Raw genomic sequence first — 22,384 nt, 5'->3', positions numbered from 1 at the left:
TCAGCATCTTTGACATCAACTTCTTCACCTTATTCATCTTCTTCATCTTCTACCTATTTTTTTTTTTTATTACATTCTTCATATTCATTTTCTTCAACTATTATTATTCTTCCTATTCTACATATTCTTTTTATTCCACTGTTATTATTCTTCCTATTCTACTTCTTCATCCTATTCTCATTTGTGACAGGCATTCCCGTAGTTGTTATCTATAAAAGTTGGAAGATTACACCTTCCGTTCTGCCAGTCACAAAAGTTACATTTGTCCGCGTTCAGTTTGGCCTGCATCATCAGGCTTTATCCAGGGGCACCACGAGGAGGAACGGACTCACCCCCATACACTGCTTAGTCTTCTTCTGCATATAATTTAGATAATATCTTTTGCTCTGATATTAAGTGTTATGCTTAATGTTCTTCTGCTCTTTGTTCTGCAGCCTCTTGTTCTTCTGCTTCTCGGTCTTCCATGTCGTCGTCTCCAGGGTCGTCGTCTTCAGTGTCGTCATCTCCGCCGTCGTCGTCTCCGCCGTCGTCGTCTCCGCCGTCGTCGTCGTCGTCGTCTCCGCCGTCGTCGTCGTCGTCATCGGGGTGGTCTTCCGGGTCGTCGTCGTCGTCATCGGGGTGGTCTTCCGGGTCGTCGACTTTAGGGTCTTAAACTTGGAAATGTAGCAGAAGGTACAAGAAGGCTGAGAAAATGCCAAGAACCAGCTGATGGAACTGGAACTCGGATGGCTACCCGAAGGTTCAAGAGCCTATGGAACTACCGAGGACCAGCTGACGTTACTGGAACCCGGTTACTAAGCAGGAGGTACCCGTGCTAAAAAGCACTACCAAGGACCGCCTGACGTTGGCGGAACTCGGATACCCAGAAGGAGGCACCTAAGCCAAAGGCTCTGCCCGGAACCAGCTGACGTTACTGGAACCAGGATGGGGAGCAGAAGGTACAAGAGCAAAAGACACTGCCGAGAACCAGCTGACGGTACTGGAACCCGGATGGGTAGCCGAAGGTCCAAGAGCCAATGGAACTACCGAGGACCAGCTGACGTTACTGGAACCCGGTTACTAAGCAGGAGGTACCCGTGCCTGAAAGCACTACCAAGGACCACCTGACGTTGGTGGAACTTGGATACCCAGAAGGAGGCACCTAAGCCAAAGGCTCTGCCCGGAACCAGCTGACGTTACTGGAACCAGGATGGGGAGCAGAAGGTACAAGAGCAAAAGACACTGCCGAGAACCAGCTGACGGTACTGGAACCCGGATGGGTAGCCGAAGGTCCAAGAGCCAATGGAACTACCGAGGACCAGCTGACGTTACTGGAACCCGGTTACTAAGCAGGAGGTACCCGTGCCTGAAAGCACTACCAAGGACCACCTGACGTTGGTGGAACTTGGATACCCAGAAGGAGGCACCTAAGCCAAAGGCTCTGCCCGGAACCAGCTGACGTTACTGGAACCAGGATGGGGAGCAGAAGGTACAAGAGCAAAAGACACTGCCTAGAACCAGCTGACGGTGCTGGAACCAGGTGGTGGACCCGAAGGCCCACAGGAGAGGAGAGAACAGCTAGGCCGCGAGGCAGCCGCAGTTACCGAACCCCAACAGTCCTACAGGGGGAGCTGGGCCTACTGGCACTACAGAACCAGCCTTGACTACCAGTTCACGCAGCCCACATAGGAAGCTCCTAAACTGGAGGCACCCTGGAGTTGGCTAACTCGACCGCACCACGACGGGGCAAGCATAGGCGTCTCAGTGAAGTTGACACAACCCGGAAACAGCTGACGGTGCTGAAACCAGGCTTGGCACGAGGGAGTACCTGTGACAAGAACACTGCCGAGAACCAGCTGGCGGTGCTGGAACCCAGATGCGTTGCCCCAGTGTGCAAGAGCCAATGGCACGACCGAGGACCAGCTGACGGTGCTGGAACCCGGTTACTAAGCTGTAGGTGCCCGCGCTTAAAAGCACTACCAAGGACCGCCTGGCGTTGGCGGAACTCGGATACCCAGGAGGAGGCACCTAAGCCAAAGGCTCGGCCCGGAACCAGCTGACGGTGCTGGAACCAGGTGGTGGACCCGAAGGTCCACAGGAGAGGAGAGAACAGCTAGGCCGCGAGGCAGCCGCAGTTACCGAACCCCAACAGTCCTACAGGGGGAGCTGGGCCTACTGGCACTACAGAACCAGCCTTGACTACCAGTTCACGCAGCCCACATAGGAAGCTCCTAAACTGGAGGCACCCTGGAGTTGGCTAACTCGACCGCACCACGACGGGGCAAGCATAGCCGTCTCAGTGAAGTTGACACAACCCGGAAACAGCTGACGGTGCTGAAACCAGGCTTGGCATGAGGGAGTACCTGTGACAAGAACACTGCCGAGAACCAGCTGGCGGTGCTGGAACCCGGATGCGTTGCCCCAGTGTGCAAGAGCCAATGGCACGACCGAGGACCAGCTGACGGTGCTGGAACCCGGTTACTAAGCTGTAGGTGCCCGCGCTTAAAAGCACTACCAAGGACCGCCTGGCGTTGGCGGAAGTCGGATACCCAGGAGGAGGCACCTAAGCCAAAGGCTCGGCCCGGAACCAGCTGACGGTGCTGGAACCAGGTGGTGGACCCGAAGGTCCACAGGAGAGGAGAGAACAGCTAGGCCGCGAGGCAGCCGCAGTTACCGAACCCCAACAGTCCTACAGGGGGAGCTGGGCCTACTGGCACTACAGAACCAGCCTTGACTACCAGTTCACGCAGCCCACATAGGAAGCTCCTAAACTGGAGGCACCCTGGAGTTGGCTAACTCGACCGCACCACGACGGGGCAAGCATAGGCGTCTCAGTGAAGTTGACACAACCCGGAAACAGCTGACGGTGCTGAAACCAGGCTTGGCACGAGGGAGTACCTGTGACAAGAACACTGCCGAGAACCAGCTGGCGGTGCTGGAACCCGGATGCGTTACCCCAGTGTGCAAGAGCCAATGGCACGACCGAGGACCAGCTGACGGTGCTGGAACCCGGTTACTAAGCTGTAGGTGCCCGCGCTTAAAAGCACTACCAAGGACCGCCTGGCGTTGGCGGAACTCGGATACCCAGGAGGAGGCAACTAGGCCAAAGGCTCGGCCCGGAACCAGCTGACGGTGCTGGAACCAGGTGGTGGACCCGAAGGTCCACAGGAGAGGAGAGAACAGCTAGGCCACGAGGCAGCCGCAGTTACCGAACCCCAACAGTCCTACAGGGGGAGCTGGGCCTACTGGCACTACAGAACCAGCCTTGACTACCAGTTCACGCAGCCCACATAGGAAGCTCCTAAACTGGAGGCACCCTGGAGTTGGCTAACTCGACCGCACCACGACGGGGCAAGCATAGGCGTCTCAGTGAAGTTGACACAACCCGGAAACAGCTGACGGTGCTGAAACCAGGCTTGGCACGAGGGAGTACCTGTCACAAGAACACTGCCGAGAACCAGCTGGCGGTGCTGGAACCCAGATGCGTTGCCCCAGTGTGCAAGAGCCAATGGCACGACCGAGGACCAGCTGACGGTGCTGGAACCCGGTTACTAAGCTGTAGGTGCCCGCGCTTAAAAGCACTACCAAGGACCGCCTGGCGTTGGCGGAACTCGGATACCCAGGAGGAGGCACCTAAGCCAAAGGCTCGGCCCGGAACCAGCTGACAGTGCTGGAACCAGGTGGTGGACCCGAAGGTCCACAGGAGAGGAGAGAACAGCTAGGCCGCGAGGCAGCCGCAGTTACCGAACCCCAACAGTCCTACAGGGGGAGCTGGGCCTACTGGCACTACAGAACCAGCCTTGACTACCAGTTCACGCAGCCCACATAGGAAGCTCCTAAACTGGAGGCACCCTGGAGTTGGCTAACTCGACCGCACCACGACGGGGCAAGCATAGGCGTCTCAGTGAAGTTGACACAACCCGGAAACAGCTGACGGTGCTGAAACCAGGCTTGGCACGAGGGAGTACCTGTGACAAGAACACTGCCGAGAACCAGCTGGCGGTGCTGGAACCCAGATGCGTTGCCCCAGTGTGCAAGAGCCAATGGCACGACCGAGGACCAGCTGACGGTGCTGGAACCCGGTTACTAAGCTGTAGGTGCCCGCGCTTAAAAGCACTACCAAGGACCGCCTGGCGTTGGCGGAACTCGGATACCCAGGAGGAGGCACCTAAGCCAAAGGCTCGGCCAAGAACCAGCTGACGGTGCTGGAACCAGGTGGTGGACCCGAAGGTCCACAGGAGAGGAGAGAACAGCTAGGCCGCGAGGCAGCCGCAGTTACCGAACCCCAACAGTCCTACAGGGGGAGCTGGGCCTACTGGCACTACAGAACCAGCCTTGACTACCAGTTCATGCAGCCCACATAGGAAGCTCCTAAACTGGAGGCACCCTGGAGTTTGCTAACTCGACCGCACCACGACGGGGCAAGCATAGGCGTCTCAGTGAAGTTGACACAACCCGGAAACAGCTGACGGTGCTGAAACCAGGCTTGGCACGAGGGAGTACCTGTGACAAGAACACTGCCGAGAACCAGCTGGCGGTGCTGGAACCCGGATGCGTTGCCCCAGTGTGCAAGAGCCAATGGCACGACCGAGGACCAGCTGACGGTGCTGGAACCCGGTTACTAAGCTGTAGGTGCCTGCGCTTAAAAGCACTACCAAGGACCGCCTGGCGTTGGCGGAAGTCGGATACCCAGGAGGAGGCACCTAAGCCAAAGGCTCGGCCCGGAACCAGCTGACGGTGCTGGAACCAGGTGGTGGACCCGAAGGTCCACAGGAGAGGAGAGAACAGCTAGGCCGCGAGGCAGCCGCAGTTACCGAACCCCAACAGTCCTACAGGGGGAGCTGGGCCTACTGGCACTACAGAACCAGCCTTGACTACCAGTTCACGCAGCCCACATAGGAAGCTCCTAAACTGGAGGCACCCTGGAGTTGGCTAACTCGACCGCACCACGACGGGGCAAGCATAGGCGTCTCAGTGAAGTTGACACAACCCGGAAACAGCTGACGGTGCTGAAACCAGGCTTGGCACGAGGGAGTACCTGTCACAAGAACACTGCCGAGAACCAGCTGGCGGTGCTGGAACCCAGATGCGTTGCCCCAGTGTGCAAGAGCCAATGGCACGACCGAGGACCAGCTGACGGTGCTGGAACCCGGTTACTAAGCTGTAGGTGCCCGCGCTTAAAAGCACTACCAAGGACCGCCTGGCTTTGGCGGAACTCGGATACCCAGGAGGAGGCACCTAAGCCAAAGGCTCGGCCCGGAACCAGCTGACAGTGCTGGAACCAGGTGGTGGACCCGAAGGTCCACAGGAGAGGAGAGAACAGCTAGGCCGCGAGGCAGCCGCAGTTACCGAACCCCAACAGTCCTACAGGGGGAGCTGGGCCTACTGGCACTACAGAACCAGCCTTGACTACCAGTTCACGCAGCCCACATAGGAAGCTCCTAAACTGGAGGCACCCTGGAGTTGGCTAACTCGACCGCACCACGACGGGGCAAGCATAGGCGTCTCAGTGAAGTTGACACAACCCGGAAACAGCTGACGGTGCTGAAACCAGGCTTGGCACGAGGGAGTACCTGTGACAAGAACACTGCCGAGAACCAGCTGGCGGTGCTGGAACCCGGATGCGTTGCCCCAGTGTGCAAGAGCCAATGGCACGACCGAGGACCAGCTGACGGTGCTGGAACCCGGTTACTAAGCTGTAGGTGCCCGCGCTTAAAAGCACTACCAAGGACCGCCTGGCGTTGGCGGAACTCGGATACCCAGGAGGAGGCACATAAGCCAAAGGCTCGGCCCGGAACCAGCTGACGGTGCTGGAACCAGGTGGTGGACCCGAAGGTCCACAGGAGAGGAGAGAACAGCTAGGCCGCGAGGCAGCCGCAGTTACCGAACCCCAACAGTCCTACAGGGGGAGCTGGGCCTACTGGCACTACAGAACCAGCCTTGACTACCAGTTCACGCAGCCCACATAGGAAGCTCCTAAACTGGAGGCACCCTGGAGTTGGCTAACTCGACCGCACCACGACGGGGCAAGCATAGCCGTCTCAGTGAAGTTGACACAACCCGGAAACAGCTGACGGTGCTGAAACCAGGCTTGGCACGAGGGAGTACCTGTGACAAGAACACTGCCGAGAACCAGCTGGCGGTGCTGGAACCCAGATGCGTTGCCCCAGTGTGCAAGAGCCAATGGCACGACCGAGGACCAGCTGACGGTGCTGGAACCCGGTTACTAAGCTGTAGGTGCCCGCGCTTAAAAGCACTACCAAGGACCGCCTGGCGTTGGCGGAACTCGGATACCCAGGAGGAGGCACCTAAGCCAAAGGCTCGGCCCGGAACCAGCTGACGGTGCTGGAACCAGATGGTGGACCCGAAGGTCCACAGGAGAGGAGAGAACAGCTAGGCCGCGAGGCAGCCGCAGTTACCGAACCCCAACAGTCCTACAGGGGGAGCTGGGCCTACTGGCACTACAGAACCAGCCTTGACTACCAGTTCACGCAGCCCACATAGGAAGCTCCTAAACTGGAGGCACCCTGGAGTTGGCTAACTCGACCGCACCACGACGGGGCAAGCATAGGCGTCTCAGTGAAGTTGACACAACCCGGAAACAGCTGACGGTGCTGAAACCAGGCTTGGCACGAGGGAGTACCTGTGACAAGAACACTGCCGAGAACCAGCTGGCGGTGCTGGAACCCGGATGCGTTGCCCCAGTGTGCAAGAGCCAATGGCACGACCGAGGACCAGCTGACGGTGCTGGAACCCGGTTACTAAGCTGTAGGTGCCCGCGCTTAAAAGCACTACCAAGGACCGCCTGGCGTTGGCGGAAGTCGGATACCCAGGAGGAGGCACCTAAGCCAAAGGCTCGGCCCGGAACCAGCTGACGGTGCTGGAACCAGGTGGTGGACCCGAAGGTCCACAGGAGAGGAGAGAACAGCTAGGCCGCGAGGCAGCCGCAGTTACCGAACCCCAACAGTCCTACAGGGGGAGCTGGGCCTACTGGCACTACAGAACCAGCCTTGACTACCAGTTCACGCAGCCCACATAGGAAGCTCCTAAACTGGAGGCACCCTGGAGTTGGCTAACTCGACCGCACCACGACGGGGCAAGCATAGGCGTCTCAGTGAAGTTGACACAACCCGGAAACAGCTGACGGTGCTGAAACCAGGCTTGGCACGAGGGAGTACCTGTGACAAGAACACTGCCGAGAACCAGCTGGCGGTGCTGGAACCCGGATGCGTTACCCCAGTGTGCAAGAGCCAATGGCACGACCGAGGACCAGCTGACGGTGCTGGAACCCGGTTACTAAGCTGTAGGTGCCCGCGCTTAAAAGCACTACCAAGGACCGCCTGGCGTTGGCGGAACTCGGATACCCAGGAGGAGGCACCTAAGCCAAAGGCTCGGCCCGGAACCAGCTGACGGTGCTGGAACCAGGTGGTGGACCCGAAGGTCCACAGGAGAGGAGAGAACAGCTAGGCCGCGAGGCAGCCGCAGTTACCGAACCCCAACAGTCCTACAGGGGGAGCTGGGCCTACTGGCACTACAGAACCAGCCTTGACTACCAGTTCACGCAGCCCACATAGGAAGCTCCTAAACTGGAGGCACCCTGGAGTTGGCTAACTCGACCGCACCACGACGGGGCAAGCATAGGCGTCTCAGTGAAGTTGACACAACCCGGAAACAGCTGACGGTGCTGAAACCAGGCTTGGCACGAGGGAGTACCTGTGACAAGAACACTGCCGAGAACCAGCTGGCGGTGCTGGAACCCAGATGCGTTGCCCCAGTGTGCAAGAGCCAATGGCACGACCGAGGACCAGCTGACGGTGCTGGAACCCGGTTACTAAGCTGTAGGTGCCCGCGCTTAAAAGCACTACCAAGGACCGCCTGGCGTTGGCGGAACTCGGATACCCAGGAGGAGGCACCTAAGCCAAAGGCTCGGCCCGGAACCAGCTGACGGTGCTGGAACCAGGTGGTGGACCCGAAGGCCCACAGGAGAGGAGAGAACAGCTAGGCAGCGAGGCAGCCGCAGTTACCGAACCCCAACAGTCCTACAGGGGGAGCTGGGCCTACTGGCACTACAGAACCAGCCTTGACTACCAGTTCACGCAGCCCACATAGGAAGCTCCTAAACTGGAGGCACCCTGGAGTTGGCTAACCCGACCGCACCACGACGGGGCAAGCATAGGCGTCTCAGTGAACTTGACACAACCCGGAAACAGCTGACGGTGCTGAAACCAGGCTTGGCACGAGGGAGTACCTGTGACAAGAACACTGCCGAGAACCAGCTGGCGTTGCTGGAACCCAGATGCGTTGCCCCAGTGTGCAAGAGCCAATGGCACGACCGAGGACCAGCTGACGGTGCTGGAACCCGGTTACTAAGCTGTAGGTGCCCGCGCTTAAAAGCACTACCAAGGACCGCCTGACGTTGGCGGAACTCAGATACCCAGGAGGAGGCACCTAAGCCAAAGGCTCGGCCCGGAACCAGCTGACGGTGCTGGAACCAGGAGGTGGACCCAAAGGCCCACAGGAGAGGAGAGAACAGCTAGGCCGCGAGGCAGCCGCAGTTACCGAACCCCAACAGTCCTACAGGGGGAGCTGGGCCTACTGGCACTACAGAACCAGCCTTGACTACCAGTTCACGCAGCCCACATAGGAAGCTCCTAAACTGGAGGCACCCTGGAGTTGGCTAACTCGACCGCACCACGACGGGGCAAGCATAGGCGTCTCAGTGAAGTTGACACAACCCGGAAACAGCTGACGGTGCTGAAACCAGGCTTGGCACGAGGGAGTACCTGTGACAAGAACACTGCCGAGAACCAGCTGGCGGTGCTGGAACCCAGATGCGTTGCCCCAGTGTGCAAGAGCCAATGGCACGACCGAGGACCAGCTGACGGTGCTGGAACCCGGTTACTAAGCTGTAGGTGCCCGCGCTTAAAAGCACTACCAAGGACCGCCTGGCGTTGGCGGAACTCGGATACCCAGGAGGAGGCACCTAAGCCAAAGGCTCGGCCCGGAACCAGCTGACGGTGCTGGAACCAGGTGGTGGACCCGAAGGCCCACAGGAGAGGAGAGAACAGCTAGGCAGCGAGGCAGCCGCAGTTACCGAACCCCAACAGTCCTACAGGGGGAGCTGGGCCTACTGGCACTACAGAACCAGCCTTGACTACCAGTTCACGCAGCCCACATAGGAAACTCCTAAACTGGAGGCACCCTGGAGTTGGCTAACCCGACCGCACCACGACGGGGCAAGCATAGGCGTCTCAGTGAAGTTGACACAACCCGGAAACAGCTGACGGTGCTGAAACCAGGCTTGGCACGAGGGAGTACCTGTGACAAGAACACTGCCGAGAACCAGCTGGCGGTGCTGGAACCCAGATGCGTTGCCTTGCCTATTAAAGATTGTCTTCCTAGAGCCCCAACTAGCGGTGTTGGAGCAAAGGGTAAGCAGGGGGAGATGAGTGTAGGCCGAAGCCTGCACTGGAGGCAGCTTTGTGTCTGCGTTGCGTTTGCAGGACACTTTCCCGGCTACTCACTGGGGGAACAGCTGGCGTTGCTGAACCCCACTAACACAATGGCGTGTGTTTTTCTCTGTGCAGCTAGCACTTGCGGGCAAAAACTAGCGATGTTAGAGCCCGTGTTGAAGCAGGAGGAGGAGGAGAGGAGCAGAGTGTAGGCCGAAGCCTAGTTGAACCAATTTCAAAGGAAACCTTTAACCCCCCCTCAGGTGTTACAAAGTACAAGAGACACACCTTGTGCAGTATTAATGCTGCACAAGTGAAAGGTTGCTCTATTAATTTGTCTACTTGCACACGCTGAATGAAAGACATACACAATTTACCCCATTCTACAGTCAAACTGTAGTGGATGCGTGACTTGGTTTTTTGATGAGACGCAGCACAGGTGTCCAAAATAACGCCTTGGTGCTTGGCGCAGCTTCCTGAGCGTTGTTATTTGCTGTACAGGAGTCTGCGCTCTTGTGTTATCCCTTGGCAATGCCCTGTTAGCGCTGCCCATCTTATGACATCATTTCATGTTGGCCGGTGCGGTTAACGATGGCCATAAATCCAAGACCCACAGTGTCTTTTCATAAAGCCACACTGCGGTGCTGGGATTCGTGGCCTTGAGCAGTAAATATTTTGGCCGCTCACACACGTCCTTACACCTGCTTCAGACTGGGCGGCCTCATCTGATCCCTTCTCGCATGCCGCGGCCATGAAGCTGCACAGTCTGAAGAAGGCGGAAGGAGATGAGTTAAGACAGGCGAAGATATGCACTGCTCGTGCCCATCAATCACACCCTCGCAGTCAAAATAATTAAGACAACGAGGAGCATTTTATTCAGGTAGGGCGGACGCACAGGCGCAACTAGCCAACCGATGATGTCAGAAGACGGGAAGCGCTACCAAGGGGGGTGCTGCGTATCATTAGAAAGGAAAGTCACACCTCCGGGACAGTGGAATGGTCTCAAAGAGACACATTTTGTACGTGTTGAGTTCCACGTGGGCAAGGAGAAAACATCAGCCACCTTGTACAAATGCAGCAGTACTGATGTACAAGGTGGCTGTTATACATAGAAGCACCTGGGGGTGGGGGCCAGGCTCCCTTCAATTTCAGTTCATGTGCCTGCGTGGCGTTTGCAGGTCACGTTGCAAGCTACACAGCAGGGGAACAGCTGGCGTTGCTGAACCCCACTGACACATTGACTGGTGTTTTTCTCTGTGCAGATCGCATGTCCGGGCAAAAACTGGCGGTGTTAGAGCCCAGGGTCAGCAGGAGGAGGAGAGGAGCAAAGTGTAGGCCGAAGCCTGCACTGGTGGCAGCTTTTGGTCGGTTGTGCCAGCGTGGCTTGTGCTGGACACGATGCCGGCTACACAGCGGGGGAACAGCTGGCGGTGCTGAACCCCACTAACACATTGGCTGGTGTTTTTCTCTGTGCAGCTAGCATTTCCGGGCAAAAACTAGCGGTGTTTGAGCCCAGGGTCAGCAGGAGGAGGAGAGGAGCAAAGTGTAGGCCGAAGCCTGCACTGGTGGCAGCTTTTGGTCGGTTGTGCCAGCGTGGCTTGTGCTGGACACGATGCCGGCTACACAGCGGGGGAACAGCTGGCGGTGCTGAACCCCACTAACACATTGGCTGGTGTTTTTCTCTGTGCAGCTAGCATTTCCGGGCAAAAACTAGCGTTGTTAGAGCCCAGGGTCAGCAGGAGGAGGAGAGGAGCAGAGTGTAGGCCGAAGCCTAGTTGAACCAATTTCAAAGGTTACCTTTAACCCCCCCTCAGGTGTTACAAAGTACAAGAGCCACTCCTTCTGCAGCATTAATGCTGCACAAGTAAAAGGTTGCTCTATTAATTTGTCTACTTGCACACGCTGAATGCAACACGTACACTATTTAGCCCATTATACTGTTAAACAGTAGTGGAGGCGTGACTTGTCTTTTTAAAGAAAAGCAGCACAGGTGTCGAAAATAACACCTTTTTGCATGGGCGCAGCTTCCTGAGCGTTGTTAGTTGCTGTACAGGAGTCTGCGCTCTTGTGATCCCTTGGCTATGCGCTGTGAGCGCTTCCTGTCTTATTACCTCATTTCATGTTGGCCGTTGCGGTTAGCGGTGGACATGAATCCCAGACCCACAGTGTGTTTTCAAAAAATCACACTGCGTGGCTGGGATTCGTGGCCTTGTGCAGTAAATATGTTTGACGCTCACACATGTCCTTACACCTGCTTCAGACTGGGCGGCCTCATCTGATCCCTTATCGCCTGCCGCGGCCATGAGGACACCCAGTCTGAAGAAGGCGGAAGGAGATGAGTGAACACAGGCAAACATATGCACTGCACATGCCCATCAATCACACCCTCGCTGTCCAAAAAAATAAGACACCGAGGGGCGTTGTTTCGAGCAGGGGAGATGCACAGGCGCAGCCAGCTAACCAATGATGTCAAAAGACGGGCAGCGCTAACAAGGGTGGTGCTGCGTGTCATTAGAAAGGAAAGTCACACCTCAGGGACAGTGGAATGGTCTCAAAGAGACACATTTTGTACGTGTTGAGTTCCACGTGGGCAAGGAGAAAACATCAGCCACCTTGTACAAATGCAGCAGTACTGCTGTACAAGGTGGCTGTTATACATAGAAACACCTGGGGGTGGGGGCCAGGCTCCCTTCAATTTCAGTTCATGTGCCTGCGTGGCGTTTGCAGGTCACGTTGCAAGCTACACAGCAGGGGAACAGCTGGCGTTGCTGAACCCCACTGACACATTGACTGGTGTTTTTCTCTGTGCAGATCGCATGTCCGGGCAAAAACTGGCGGTGTTAGAGCCCAGGGTCAGCAGGAGGAGGAGAGGAGCAGAGTGTAGGCCGAAGCCTAGTTGAACCAATTTCAAAGGTTACCTTTAACCCCCCCTCAGGTGTTACAAAGTACAAGAGCCACTCCTTCTGCAGCATTAATGCTGCACAAGTAAAAGGTTGCTCTATTAATTTGTCTACTTGCACACGCTGAATGCAACACGTACACTATTTAGCCCATTATACTGTTAAACAGTAGTGGAGGCGTGACTTGTCTTTTTAAAGAAAAGCAGCACAGGTGTCGAAAATAACACCTTTTTGCATGGGCGCAGCTTCCTGAGCGTTGTTAGTTGCTGTACAGGAGTCTGCGCTCTTGTGATCCCTTGGCTATGCGCTGTGAGCGCTTCCTGTCTTATTACCTCATTTCATGTTGGCCGTTGCGGTTAGCGGTGGACATGAATCCCAGACCCACAGTGTGTTTTTAAAAAATCACACTGCGGTGCTGGGATTCTTGCCCTGGTGCACTAAATATGTTTGCCGCTCACACATGTCCTTACACCTGCTTCAGACTGGGCGGCCTCATCTGATCCCTTCTCGCATGCCGCGGCCATGAGGCTGCACAGTCTGAAGAAGTCGGAAGGAGGTGACTTAAAACAGGCGAACATATGCACTGCACATGCCCATCAATAACACCCTCGCATCCAAAATATGAGACAACGAGGGGCGTTGTGTCGGGCAGGGCGGACGCACAGGCACAGGCAGCCAACCAATGATGTCAGAAGACGGGCAGCGCTAACAATGGGGGTGCTGCGTGTCATTAAAAAGGAAAGTCACACCTCAGGGACATTAGCATTGGTCTCTAATGAGACACATTTTGTACGTGTTGAGTTTCACGTGGGCAAGGAGAAAACATCAGCCACCTTGTACAAATGCAGCAGTACTGCTGTACAAGGTGGCTGTTATACATAGAAACACCTGGGGGTGGGGGGCAGGCTCCCTTCAATTTCAGTTCATGTGCCTGCGTGGCGTTTGCAGGTCACGTTGCAAGCTACACAGCAGGGGAACAGCTGGCGTTGCTGAACCCCACTGACACATTGACTGGTGTTTTTCTCTGTGCAGATTGCATGTCCGGGCAAAAACTAGCGGTGTTAGAGCCCAGGGTCAGCAGGAGGAGGAGGAGAGGAGCAAAGTGTAGGCCGAAGCCTGCACTGGTGGCAGCTTTTGGTCGGTTGTGCCAGCGTGGCTTGTGCTGGACACGATGCAAGCTACACAGCAGGGAAACAGCTGGCGTTGCTGAACCCCACTAACACATTGGCTGGTGTTTTTCTCTGTGCAGCTAGCATTTCCGGGCAAAAACTAGCGTTGTTAGAGCCCAGGGTCAGCAGGAGGAGGAGAGGAGCAGAGTGTAGGCCGAAGCCTAGTTGAACCAATTTCAAAGGTTACCTTTAACCCCCCCTCAGGTGTTACAAAGTACAAGAGCCACTCCTTCTGCAGCATTAATGCTGCACAAGTAAAAGGTTGCTCTATTAATTTGTCTACTTGCACACGCTGAATGCAACACGTACACTATTTAGCCCATTATACTGTTAAACAGTAGTGGAGGCGTGACTTGTCTTTTTAAAGAAAAGCAGCACAGGTGTCGAAAACAACACCTTTTTGCATGGGCGCAGCTTCCTGAGCGTTGTTAGTTGCTGTACAGGAGTCTGCGCTCTTGTGATCCTTTGGCCATGCGCTGTGAGCGCTTCCTGTCTTATGACCTCATTTCATGTTGGCCGTTGCGGTTAGCGGTGGACATGAATCCCAGAACCACAGTGTGTTTTTAAAAAATCACACTGCGGTGCTGGGATTCGTGCCCTGGTGCACTAAATATGTTTGCCGCTCACACATGTCCTTACACCTGCTTCAGACTGGGCGGCCTCATCTGATCCCTTCTCGCATGCCGCGGCCATGAGGCTGCACACTCTGAAGAAGTCGGAAGGAGATGAGTTAAGACAGGCGAAGATATGCACTGCTCGTGCCCATCAATCACACCCTCGCAGTCAAAATAATTAAGACAACGAGGAGCATTTTATTCAGGCAGGGCGGACGCACAGGCGCAACTAGCCAACCGATGATGTCAGAAGACGGGAAGCGCTACCAAGGGGGGTGCTGCGTATCATTAGAAAGGAAAGTCACACCTCAGGGACAGTGGAATGGTCTCAAAGAGACACATTTTGTACGTGTTGAGTTCCACGTGGGCAAGGATAAAAAGTCAGTCACCTTGTACAAATGCAGCAGTACTGCTGTACAAGGTGGCTGTTATACATAGAAACACCTGGGGGAGAGGGGGCCAGGCTCCCTTCAATTTCAGTTCATGTGCCTGCGTGGCGTTTGCAGGACACGTTGCCAGCTACACAGCAGGGGAACAGCTGGCGTTGCTGAACCCCACTAACACATTGGCTGGTGTTTTTCTCTGTGCAGCTAGCAGTTCCGGGCAAAAACTAGCGGTGTTTGAGCCCAGGGTCAGCAGGAGGAGGAGAGGAGCAAAGTGTAGGCCGAAGCCTGCACTGGTGGAAGCTTTTGGTCGGTTGTGCCAGCGTGGCTTGTGCTGGACACGATGCCGACTACACAGCAGGGGAACAGCTGGCGGTGCTGAACCCCACTGACACATCACCTAGTGTTTTTTCTGTGTAGACAACACTTCCAGGTGTCAACTGACAGTGTTGAAACCCAGGGAATCAAAGAGGAGCAGAGTGTAGGCCGAAGCCTGCAGTGGAGCAAGTTGAAAGGGAACCTTTAACCCCCCCCCCCCCCAGGCATTTGTTCCTGAAAGAGCCATCTTGTACAGCAGTAATACTGCACATGGAAAATGGTGGCTCCGAAAATAATGCTCCTTGCAAACGCTGAAGTACACACTCATATAATGTGTCCCCTCACACCGTCAAACCATCCCGGAAGTGGGACTTTCCTTTGTAATGTGACACAGCACAGCCGTCATTCCAACCCTCTTGGTGCCGTGCGCCACCTCCTCAACGTTGTTTGGTTCTGTCACGGAGCCCGCGCTGTAATGTTATCCCTTGGCCATGCACAGTTAGCGGTGCCCGTCTTCTGACATCATTTAGGTGTCAGGCTGGCAGTGCCTGTGCGTCAAAGCTGCCCGAGATCCAACCTTGCAGTGTCATCAAATGTAATCCCACTGCGGGCCAGGGATCCATGGGCATGCGCAGTGCATATCATCGCCTCTCACTCACCTCCTTCATGCTTCTTCAGACTGTGCGGCGTCACGGCCGTGGCATGCTATTAGGGATCAGCTGACGCCGCCTAGTCTGAAGAAGCATGAAGAAGGGGAATGAGAGGCTAGTATATGCACTGCGCATGGCCATGGATACCAGGCCCACTGTGGGATCACATTAGACGACACTGCGAGGTGGGATTTCGGGCAGAGTGGACGCACAGGCGCAGCCAGGACGACAACAAATGATGTCAGAGGACGGGCAGCGCAAACTGTGCATGGCCAAGGGATAACATAACAGTGCAGGGTCCATGACGGAATCAAACAACGCTAAGGAGGCAGCGCACGGTGCCAAGGGGGTAGCAATGACGGCTGTGCTGCGTCACATTACAAAGGAAAGTCCCACCTCTGGGACGGTTGGACGGTGTGAGGGGACACATTACATGAGTGTGTAGTTCAGCGTTTCTAAGGAGCATAATTTCAAGAGCGACCTTTCCCTTGTGCAGTATTAGTGCTGCACATGGTGGCTCTTTCAGTAACAAACGCCTAGGGGGGGGGGGGACAGGTCCCCTTACATTTTAGTTGTGCCAGCGTGGCGGTCGCATGACACGTTGCCGGATAAACAGCTGGGGATCAGCTGACGTTACTGAACCCCAATAACAGAGGAGCGACTGTTGACTGTGCACACAGCACTTCCAGGCACCAACTGGCGGTGTTAGAGCCCAGGGACAGCAGGAGGAGCAGATTGGAGGTATTACCGCACACACAGCTGGGGATCAGCTGACGTTACTGAACCCCAATAACAGAGGAGCGACTGTTGACTGTGCACACAGCACTTCCAGGCACCAACTGGCGGTGTTAGAGCCCAGGGACAGCAGGAGGAGCAGAGGAACAGAGTGTAGACCGAAGCCTGATTGGAGCAAGTTGAAAGGGAACCTTTAACCCCCCCCCAAGACGTTTGTAGCTGAAAGAGCCATCTTGTGCAGCACTAAGGATGCAAAAGGAAAAGGTTGCTCTTTTAATTATGCTCCTTGTAAACACTAAAAATGTGTCCCCTTATACCGTTAAACCGTCACGGAGGTGCGAATTTCCTTCGTAATGGGACACAGCACAGCTGTCATTCCTATCCCCTTGGTGCCATGTGCTGCCTCCTCAGCGTTGTTTTAAACTGTCACGGAGCCTGCGCTGTTCTGTTATCCCTTGGCCATGCCCAATTAGCGCTGCCTGTCTTCTGACATAATTTGGTGTCAGGCTGTCAGTGCCTGTGCGTCCACACTGCTCCAGATCCCACCTCGCAGTCTCGTCTAACGTAATCCCACTGCGGGCCTTGGATCCATGGGCATGCACAGTGCATATCCTCGACTCTCACTCCCCTCCTTCCCTCTTCTTCAGACTGTGCGTTGTCACGGCCGTGGCATGCTATTAGGGATCAGCTGACGGCGCACAGTCTAAAGAAGGCGGAGGGAAATGAGCGAGAGCACGAGGGGAAGATATGCACTGCGCATGCCCATGGATCCCAGGCCCGCAGTGTGACTCAATCAGAAGACACTGCGAGGCGGGATCTATGGCAGCGCGGCCGCACAGGCGCAGCCAGCCTGACACCAAATTATGTCAGAAGACAGGCAGCGCAAATAGGGCATGGCCAAGGGATAACAGAACAGCGCAGGCTCCGTGACAGCTTAAAACAACGCTGAGGAGGCAGCGCATGGCACCAAGGGGGTAGGAATGACGGCTGTGCTGCGTCACATTACGAAGGAAAGTCCCAGCTCTGGGACGGTATAACGGTATCAGTGAACACATTTTATAAGTGTTAAGTTCTGCGTGTGAAAGGAGCCCAAAAAAAATAGCTACCTTTTCCTTGTGCAGCATTACTGCTGCACAAGATGGCTCTTTCAGTAACAAACGACGGGGGGGGGGGCAGGTTCCCTTACATTCAGGTTGTTGTGCCAGCGTAGCGGTCGCAGGACACATTGCCGGCTACACAGCTGGGGATCAGCTGACGTTACTGAAACCCAATAACACTGGGTCGTATGTTTTGACTGTGCAGCCTGCACTTCTGAGCCGCAACTGGCGGTATTGGAGCCCAGGAATAGCATTTCAGGTGGTAGAAAGATGAACACAGCAGAAGACCTGGATGACACCCAATTAATTAATCAGGCAGAGGAGTGGCAAATTCCTGCGAGATCCATGCCTGGTTCATTTTCAGGAAAGTAAGCCGGTCAACGTTATCGGAGGATAGTCGCATGTGACGGTCTGTTAGTACACCACCTGCGGCACTAAAGACACGTTCCGATAAGACACTAGCCGCAGGGCAAGCCAGCACCTCCAATGCATACTGACTTAGCTCTGGCCATGTATCCAGCTTAGAGACCCAAAACTTGAACGGGGAAGAGCCGTCGGGGAGTACAGTAAGAGGGCAAGCCATGTAGTCTGTCACCATCTGACGGAACCGTTGCCTCCTGCTGACTGGAGCCGCCGGTGATGGTGTAGACATTTGGGGCGGGCACACAAAAGTGTGCCAGAGTTGTGCCATACTCGGCTTGCCTTGGGCAGAGGCACTGCTTCTGCTCCCTCTTTGGGCAGAGCCTCCCCCACTGCCTCGACGCACTGAGCTGCTTTGTAAAGCACTAGCAGCACTCCTCTCAGTTGGACAGGAGAAGATGATGGAATTCACCAGTGTGTCGTGGTACTCCCGCAATTTACGCTCCCGGGTCAACGCAGGGATGAGGTTTTGGACGTTGTCCCGGTAGCGAGGATCGAGGAGGGTGAACACCCAATAATCAGGCATGTTGAGAATGTGGTCGATGCGGCGGTCATTTCTCAGGCACTGCAGCATAAAATCCACCATGTGCTGCAGAGTGCCAACCGGCCCAGAAACGCTGTCCCCTGCTTGAGACATGATCTCTGCCCGCTCGTCATCACCCCACCCTCGCTGTACACACTGACCACTGGACAATTGTGTCGCTCCCTCCTCTGGACGGAGCTCTTCCTCGTCCATTGACTCCTCCTCATCCTCCTCACAAATTGGCCCCTGCGTACCCCTTTGTGAGGAACCACGTGGCGCTGACTCTCCAGAAGCTGATGGAAAAGGTGACTCCTCATCCTCCACCTCTTCCACCACATCATCCCTTAACCCTTGCAAAGTTTGCTGAAGCAGGCAGATAAGGGGGACAGTCATGCTGACTAGTGCATCATCTGCACTTGCCATCCGCGTGGAATAATCAAAAGGACGCAAAACCTGGCAGACGTCCTTCAGAGTGGCCCACTCTGTGGTTGTGAAGTCTGATCGGCGCTGACTGCGACTTCTTTGCGCCTGATGCAGCTGGTACTCCATAACTGCTTGCTGCTGCTCACACAACCGCTCCAACATATGTAACGTGGAATTCCACCGGGTAGGTAGGTCACATATGATGCGGTGTTCCGGAAGGCGGAATCTGCGCTGCAGAGCAGCAATGCGGGATCTGGCCAAGCTGGAACGCCGCAAGTGAGCACACTCTAGGCGGACCTTGTGCAGCAGGGCATCAAGATCCGGATAGTCCCTCAGAAAACTCTGCACAACCAAATTGAGCACATGTGCCAGACATGGGATGTGAGTGAGGTTGCCAAGGGCCAAAGCTGCCACCAGATTTCGGCCATTGTCACACACTACCATGCCTGGCTGGAGATTCGCTGGCAGTAACCACACATCGCTCTCCTGCTTGATGGCATTCCAGAGCTCCTGCGCTGTGTGGCTTCGATGCCCCAATGAAACTAGTTTCAAGACGGCCTGCTGACGTTTGGCCACGGCTGTGCTCATGTCGGTCATAGGTAAACGTTCACGGGTCCATGTGGAGGTGGACTGTGACGGATCCTGCAGAGAGGAATCAGAGGAACTGGTGTAAGAGGAGGAGTCGATGCGTACAGACTGGATTCCTGCAATCCTTGGAGTGGGCAGGACACGTCCTGCGCCACTCGCACGATCTGTACCTGGCTCAACAACATTAACCCAATGGGCAGTGAGGGAAACATATCACCCCTGTCCATGCTGACTGGTCCACGCATCGGTGGTGAGGTGGACCTTGCTACTGACGGCGTTCAGTAGCGCATGTTTTATGTTTGCCTCAACATGCCTGTGCAGGGCAGGGACAGCCTGCCTGCTGAAGTAAAAGCGGCTGGGCACCTTGTACTGTGGGACTGCCAATGCCATCAAGTCACGGAAGCTGTCAGTCTCCACCAGCCTGAACGAGAGCATTTCCAGGGACAACAGTTTGGCAATGCCTGCATTCAGAGCCTGTGCTCGGGGGTGGTTGGCCGAGAATGCCCGCCTTTTCTCCCATGCCTGTACTACCGATGGCTGTAGAGTAGACTGGGAGTGTGAGAATGACTGGGAAGGTGGTGCTGTGGGTGGAATTACACAAGGTCTCTGGGAGGAAGCCAAACCAGCTGTGCGTGAGCTGGAGGAAGAGGCAACACGAGCTGAAGAGGTGGTAGCTGCCGCTGTTGGTTGGCCTACATCTTCAGTGTGTTTCTGTAACTCCACCGCGTGCCTGGTCCGCACATGTTTCCACATATTTGTGGTATTGAGGTTGCTGACATTTTTCCCTCTTTTTACTTTATGATGACACAGCTTGCATTTGACAAAACAAATGTCATCTGCAACTGTGTCAAAAAAGGACCAGGCACTGCAAGTCTTGGGAGCGCCCTTTTTGGCTTTGGAAAGAGACAGGCTCCTAACGGGTGCCAAAGTGGAGGCTACAGGCTCCGCAGTCTTCCCCCTCCCTCTCCCTCTTTGGCCCGTAAGAGGAAGCTCTTCCTCTGAGCTGCTCCCACCACCTTCCTGTTCCTCACGCCACGATGGGTCAAGGACCTCATCATCTCCACTACCCTCTGCCACCAACTGCTCCTCCTGGGTAGTCTCAGCAGCACAGTACGCACGAGAAAGCGGCACCTGAGTTTCATCATCAGATGCGTACTGCGCTGTGGTCACCGGAGGCACTGGCCCACCTGCCTCTTCAGAGTCAGAGAGAAAAAGGTGTTGGGCATCACTGCACACTGCCTCTTCTTCCATTTCTCCAATGCTGCTTGGCTGGCCCCCTGTTTCCAAGCCAAGAGATTCAGAGAACAGAAGTAGAGATGGCTCCTGTCCTGGGCTCTCTGACTGCCTGGCCAATTTGGCAGGTGGTGAAGAGACAGATGGCTGCTCTCCAGTGCTCTGTGCCTGAGAGGATGTGGCACTAACTGAAGTCGATGCCGAGGCGTTAGCTGCCATCCACCCGACAACGGCTTCAATTTGGTCTTCACGCAGCAGCGGTGCACGGCGCTCTCCGACAAAGCTGCGCATGAAGGACTGTTCCCTGCTGAAACTGAGTGACGACGAGTCACCGGCGCCCGCAGCAGGCACAGAATCACCACGTCCTCTCCCTGCTCCTCTCCCTGCTCCGCGCCCACGCCCACGTGCCTTACTCCCTGCCCTCTTCATCTTGGTTGACAGATAAAGATAAGCAGAAAAGTACTAAGGCCTTAGTGTGCTTATTCCTGTAATGCTCCTCCTAACAGGTGTAAGAAACACTAATGTTGTAAATTGTGGACTAAACTTTATTATTTTTCAAATGTGGCCTACACAAGTGTTAAGTTGTGTTTGGTGAACTTAACTTTTTTTTTGGTGCAGATCGGGCTACAGAGCTAGTTTAAATCACACGGAGACCGTGCAGACAGCCGTAAACGGCGCTGCAAGGCCAAAAAACCCTCCTCTAGGTTATCCTATATAGTGTTTTTCCACTATTTAGCTGGATACAAGTGGAAAGACACTAATAGGAATTTTTTTTTTCAAATTTTAAACTGGCTGCACTATTTGAAAAAAAGGAAATTGTTTTCAAGGTATGAGGCAGTAACGCACCCTGAGCTGAATCCAACCGGCTATGGCTGCACACAGACTACAGGGCGAGCTGCGCTCACACAGAGACCGTGCAGACAGCCGTAAACGGCGCTGCAAGGCCCAAAAAAAACCCTCTAGGTTATCCTATGTAGTGTTTTTCCACAATTGAGCTGGAGACTGGTGGACAGACACTAATAGGAATTTTTTTTTTTTAAATTTTAAACAGGCTGCACTATTTCAAAAAAAGTAAAATTTTTCTCAAGGTATGAGCCAGTAACGAACCCTGAGCTGAATCCAACCGGCTATGGCTGCACACAGACTACAGGGCGAGCTGGGCTCACACGGAGACCGTGCAGACAGCCGTAAACGGCGCTGCAAGGCCAAAAAACCCTCCTCTAGGTTATCCTATATAGTGTTTTTCCACTATTTAGCTGGATACGAGTGGAAAGACACTTATAGGATTTTTTTTTTTTTCAAATTTTAAACAGGCTGCACTATTTGAAAAAAAAGGAAAATTTTTCTCAAGGTATGAGCCAGTAACGAACCCTGAGCTGAATCCAACCGGCTATGGCTGCACACAGACTACAGGGCGAGCTGGGCTCACACGGAGACCGTGCAGACAGCCGTAAACGGCGCTGCAAGGCCAAAAAACCCTCCTCTAGGTTATCCTATATAGTGTTTTTCCACTATTTAGCTGGATACGAGTGGAAAGACACTAATAGGAATTTTTTTTTTCAAATTTTAAACAGGCTGCACTATTTGAAAAAAAGGAAAATTTTTCTCAAGGTATGAGCCAGTAACGAACCCTGAGCTGAATCCAACCGGCTATGGCTGCACACAGACTGCAGGGCGAGCTGGGCTCACACGGAGACCGTGCAGACAGCCGTAAACAGCGCTGCAAGGCCCCAAAACCCCCCTCTAGGTTATCCTATGTAGTGTTTTTCCACAATAGAGCTGGAGACTGGTGGAAAAACACTAATAGGAAATTTGAGAAAAAATGTGCAGCAGGCTGCACTAAGAGCAAAAAAGAACAACTGTGTGAGGCAGTGTGAACCCCCCCTGAGCTGAATACAAC

Source organism: Ranitomeya imitator, chromosome 2 (genome assembly GCF_032444005.1).
Source record: "Ranitomeya imitator isolate aRanImi1 chromosome 2, aRanImi1.pri, whole genome shotgun sequence".
In the NCBI taxonomy this organism is placed as follows: domain Eukaryota; kingdom Metazoa; phylum Chordata; class Amphibia; order Anura; family Dendrobatidae; genus Ranitomeya; species Ranitomeya imitator.
Note: the sequence above shows the minus strand (reverse complement) of the source record.